The 6,000-nt window shown below is 43.7% G+C and overlaps 1 pseudogene; it reads left to right on the top strand.

The window, feature by feature from the left end:
* The first annotated feature begins 4,353 nt into the window (after positions 1–4,353).
* Positions 4,354–5,544, top strand: LOC113598316 (WAS/WASL-interacting protein family member 2-like; annotated as a pseudogene).
* Positions 5,545–6,000: the final 456 nt, after the last annotated feature.

A 6,000-nucleotide genomic window follows, 5' to 3' on the forward strand; every position in this document is an offset into this window, starting at 1 on the left:
CCCCCACTTTATCATTTCTGATGTTAATGTATTCCAGATGTTAAAAGGGGGAAAAAAAGGATGCTTGCTTAAGTGACATATGGTCACTTTTGTTTTGACAACTTAAAAAGGGGAACTCCATTTCATTGGAAGGGGAAGGAGTATTTCGAGTCCTAGGATCAGACCTTAATGCCCTTGCAACTGAGTAGGACACAAGAAAGGAAGCCCATTCTAGGGAGGCATTTCCACCTTAAAGGAGCCCTCAAAGGGTACAAGTGGGTAATAGTATCTATTATCCTGATATTAATAGGTCAGCAAGATGTAGAATTTTATCTCACTCCAGAGCCCATATCTTTAACCAGTATTCTACACTGCCTGCTTCTTATGCATCCCCCCTCTCCTCCATGAAAGAATCATTACTGGTAAAGAGCTCATTGTGTTGTGCTTTGAAAAGTTCCAATCAGTAAGAACAGCCAAACTGGGTTCCCCAGTGTGTCTAAACCTATGTAGTATCATTGGAAACACACCAGACAGACAGACCTGGACCTGCCACATGCCGTTGTGTAAACCATGCACTCAGCCTCACATCACAGATTTCCACATCTATAGCCAAAGGATAATAGAGCTCGTGTCAGATTTTTGATTCAAGGAGCCCCTAAAATCAGGGTTCAGTAAACTGTGTATTTCTATACAAATATTAGAGGCTTTTTATTATCCCAATTATCCCTCCAGTACTAATACTGTTCTCTCCTGATGGTTTTTTCAAATGCACACTTTATCATGAAGAATGTGTCATCCGGTATCCCAAAGTAACGTTGGAGGCACTCAATAATTCATGGTTTATATTGCCCTGCTATGAGATTCTGGGGGACGCATGGTATGATGCAAAGCAAACCGAATTAAGAAATGGAAGACAGGGATTTTGATCTGGCTCTACCCCTCATAACCCAGCTTCAATTTCCCCATCTATCAAGCAGAAAGGATAACATTCTATTTTGTGAGGGTCAAATGAGATTTTTTTTTAATGCAAGTGTTTTGTAAACTTGGACACTACATAAATGCAAATTATTGCTATCAATTCTCTTATGATACTGGAATCTGTACTTTCTGGCACAAAAAAAGCATTAAGTTTTCTTATGCTCATTCTCATTAGCATCTGATTGAAACAAACAACATATTTGCTATTAATAAACCTGCTTATTTTTTATTTTCTGTTGTGGTGACAAGTGAAAGTTATAGGATAAATTGTCCATGACCCTTTTGACCTGCCAAAATGGATAAAAGTATTTGAAAACAATAGTATTGGAAGGTCAATTTCCCACTCTTGACTGAAAAAAAAAATTCTTCCATACAGAACATGAGAGGGGCACCTGGGTGGCTCAGTCAGTTAAGCATCTGGCTTCGGCTCAAGTCATGATCTCACAGTTCGTGAGTTCGAGCCCCACATCGGGCTCTGTGCTGACAGCTCAGAGCCTGGGGCCTGCTTTGGATTCAGTGTTTCCCTCTCTCTCTGCCCCTCCTCCACTCATGCTCTGTCTCTCTCTCAAAAAATTAATAAACATGAAAAAATATGAGAAAGGGTATCAGTGAAACATTCTCTTGCATTTTTATCTAGGCATCCTATCATAGCCTACCAGAGCCAGAAAACACCCAAACATGCTAATTAAAAGAAGAAAAGAAAGAAAGAAAGAAAGAAAGAAAGAAAGAAAGAAAGAAAGAAAAGAAAGGAAAGAAAAGAAAAAGAGAAAGAAAGAAAGAAAGAAAGAAAGAGAGAAAAAGAAAAGAAAAGAAAAGAAAAGAAAAGAAAAGAAAAGAAAAGAAAAGAAAAGAAAAGAAAAGAAAAGAAAAAAGAAAAGAAGCAAAACCCCAAAGTCAACTACAGCCATGAGATATTAAATCCTGTGTTCAAGGTTATGAGCGCAGCTTTGTCAGAGCAGAGTCGGAACCAGAACCCTCCCATCTCCTGGTTCTCTATCCAGTATTTTTCTCATCATGGCTCATTACTCCTGAACAAGTACACAAGCCAATTTAGGTGCTTATTATAGCAGATTTTTTCTTGAAACATAGTGGAAACCATGTGATATAAAACCCTTGTTGGTAAAGAAAGTCATTTATTCTAGCCATGAAGCAGGCTTCTTTTCCCCCCTGTAAAGCCATGGAGAACATAAGCAAATTTCATTTCAGATGATTTTCTTTTTTAATATAAAGACTCCCTCGTCAAAAGCAAATGCTGGGAAGGGGTTGGAAACCAAACTTATTTATACAATAGACACTTATCCAAGAAAATGGGCTGCAGAAAAATTAGCATGTCTTGAATGATGTTATTCTTGAAATGTCAATCAGTCATTACAGTATTTGCTTTTCTCATGGTATTCTCAAAATGGATTATTGTCCCTGAATTTTTAATAACAATTTAGTGGTTCAAAATACTGACAGTGATGTATGACGACAGCTTAGAAAAAGTGCTCTGGCTTTCTATATTGCATAAACAGAACACAATTGTATCTCTCCAGCCAGTGTCAGAATCATTCTCAACGAAGATAATGTTGGAGTCATCTGCCAAGAGAAGGTCAAAAACATATACAGAAAATAAATCATGACAAACATGGAATTGGGTAAAGGTTAAGGATCTAAAGACAAACACATACTTGAAAGCACAAATCAGCTCTTATAGAATAATAATTTAGGCAACCCCACCTCTATACTCCTAAATAGCTGGCTTAGTTGCTACATATATTCCCAGAAATATTGAAATATTCAATGGGACAATGATGAAAAATGTAACTGGTAGAGATTTTAGAAACTTTTAGCTCCATTAGAGCTTTCTTTATTCTGTACAGTGCCCCAAGACTAGCTATTCACCTGCTTCTCTGCACTACAGACATCCAACAGAGAAATGAGTGGATTCCAGAAATGTCATGCCAGTGACATTCTAAGAACTGTTGGATAACTTGGTCATAGCCTTGTGGGTAGTGGGCAGGACAAGAAGAGTTAGCTCATAAGCAATGGCTTCAGACCACGAGTCCTGGAGGCAGTGCAAGAGCCTCAAAGCTCAATGAGCTGTCGCACTGGCTTGTCGTCCCAGCATCCATTCAGAGGGTCTCAGCAGTCTACAGTCGCTGGCTCGTGCAAAGCCAGCACCGTGAATAAAAAGGCTCCATTTGTATGTTCATAGACAAAAGGAAACTTCAGGAATCCTATTCACCAGGAAGTATTACATGAGCACAGTGGAGCTGTGCCTCAATCAACACAGAGGCTAAAGCCAAAGTGTTCTTTCCATTGCTTTCTATGGCTCTTTTCTGATGGAATTAATATTTATAAAACCAATGTGTCCCAGAGGAAAGCCCTACAGAAATAAAAAGTTGCGACAAAGAAAGGATGAGAAGAACTTTAGGCACTCTAGTCCTTTAATACGGCCCTAATCACACACAGCTTGGAGTGATAATTAATGTGTAGATCCAACTTCACCATTAAACTGTGGATTCGTTGAAGCTAAGACAGTTGCTGTTCATCTGCACACCTCACCCAGAGCATCCCGCTGCTTTGCACATGAGATATGCTCAATTCACACACGCTGATCTGTTGATTGTAAGCTACATGTGAGTAGGAACTATGTCTTGTTCTCCATTAGAACCCATAGCTAACCCAGGACCGAGTACAAACTGGGTGCTCTACAAATGTTTATTGAACAAATAAATGAGTGAATGCCAAACTGACTCCAAGCTACCCTGCTTCAGCCCACCCCAAATAATTCCTCTATATGAAATTCTGTAGGCTCAATAAATTTAACCTATTTTCATGAGGCCAGGCCTCAAAGATCTACCCTAGCAGACTTCTCCACCTCACATGTAGCTGCTCTATCTATGCGTGGGGGGAAAAAAACTCTCAATTGCACAGTGGAGCTAATTTTCCTCTGTGTCTTAATTCTAAAATCTTAATCCAAGCTAATGCTGGATTGTTTTATTTGATTTTTTTTAACATTTTATTTATTTATTTTTTTTTTTGAGAGAGAGAGAGAGACAGAGCACAACTCGGGGAGGGGTAGAGAGAGAAGGAGACACAGAAACCTAAGCAGGCTTCAGGCTCTGAGGGGTCAGGATGGAGCCCTATGCGGGGCTCGAACCCATGAACCATGAGATCAAGACTGGAGCTGAAGTCCAGCGCTTAACTGACTGAGCCACCCAGGCGCCCCTAAGGTTGGCTTGTTTTTAAATAAATAAAGACAGAGGTGTTTAACATCAAAGGGAAGCTGTTCTCTTCAACCACACCTGTATCCTATTCTTTGAAGCTACTTTTATACACACAAAAATGAACAGCCACCGTAAGATTCCATGTGAGCATAATTCAACTACAACTTTCTTGAAATAAAACACACGGCTGAAGAAGGTGACCAACATTAACCATCAGAGTGCTCACTCCCAACCTCGAGAAACCCAAAGGAAACAGTGATGGTTCTGGCTCTGGAGCAGTTGCCCTGAAGCCCGAGGGAGGTCTCTTTCTAGGAGGAGTGCCACACCTTCGGCCTGCGGGAGCCAAGGACCTTTCAGAGAACCTAGCTGGTGAGCTGGCCCTAAAGTCCCCGGTTCACAAGCTGCTGCCCAAAGGTCACCGGTGTCTACAAGCCAATGGATGTGCTCAAGATGTTACAGACAGAAGCCTAGCCTCCCTCCCAGAATTGTCCGGGAGGCAGGGACCCTCTTTACTAGACCTCTCTCAGCTTAATACCACCAGCAGTACAGGCAGGAAGCACAGCTCTTGGGCTCCTCTTGCTCCACCTCTGCCTATGCACCGCAACAAAGCCCCAGTCTTAGGACAAAGAGAAACCCATGTCGCCCACACCCGGACACAGGCTGCACCCTGGTCGAGAGGGACCTCCTTCTCCAACCCTGTCAAAACCACCTCTGTCCCCTGTGAATATCAGAATGGGACCACGTGGCCAGTGTCTGGCTTCTCCTCCCCCATCTCGCTGCCAGCCTCCTGGGGTCCCCAGTGGACCCTCCAGTCCCACCAAGGAAGGGGTGGGTCCCTGAGCTGCCACAGAGGCCACCTAGGGCCTTTCCCTCGCTATAGAGTAATCGGCTACCTCCCCCAGTCCAGGACTCTCGCAGTCAGGGAGTACCACGCCCACTCCCTCACCCATGATCCTAAATGGTTCCAGAGATGCTCCGCCTTCCCCACTGCCACGCCGAATGCATGGGTCAGAACCCCTGAGCCCAGGCAAGCCCCCACCACGCCTCCCACAAGGACGCCAGCTGGGCCAGCCCCGCCTCCTCCGTCACCACCACCACTGAGGAATGGCCACAGCGATTCTATTGCCACTGTCGTTCTTTCTTGGATTTTGACTCAAAGTATTCTTCCCATCTAGTGGAAGACTTTCCTGCTCCAGAAGAATATAAAGACTTTCAGAGAACGTATCCCAGCAAAACAAACCCAGCTGCCCATAGAGCCTCGCCTCTGCCACCCATTCTCAGGGGAAGAATGGCTTGGTCCTGTTCCTCAGGAGGAGAATGGACCTTCCCCTCCTCTGCCCAAATGGTCCCGTCCATTCCCTGGAAACCTGCATGACAGCTCCTGACTGGGTGCTTCTCCAGTGCAACCCACCCCCTAGACAGCAAGCGTCCTCCCCACTCACCTCCACCTATGCATTCCGCCTCTACACTTGGTGATCGGACTCTTTATATTTAAAGACAGTAGTATCTCAAACCCTGCATGCATCCCTCCTCTTGCAAGCCCTGCTAGCCAACTCGGGGGAAAGCTTCCATGTCTCCTGCTTTCTTCTTGAGGAAAGGTGCCTCGTTGTGATGAATGAACTCCTTGTTGGAGCAGGGTGGAGAATGTTACTCCTACCTTCTCCTACCCACAGTGGCGGGAGCTTGGGGGTATATTCTATTTCATCATTTAGGAGGTTGGGAAGGCCAGGACTTTTGGAGGGGGGTACATTTTTAGTGAAATAGGAAAGGTATTTGCAGAGAAGCGATCTGTTTTAAAGGTCAAGTTTCAAGAAAGGGCAAAGAAACGGGC

This window comes from Acinonyx jubatus, chromosome C1 (assembly GCF_027475565.1).
Source record: "Acinonyx jubatus isolate Ajub_Pintada_27869175 chromosome C1, VMU_Ajub_asm_v1.0, whole genome shotgun sequence".
NCBI classification, from domain to species: domain Eukaryota; kingdom Metazoa; phylum Chordata; class Mammalia; order Carnivora; family Felidae; genus Acinonyx; species Acinonyx jubatus.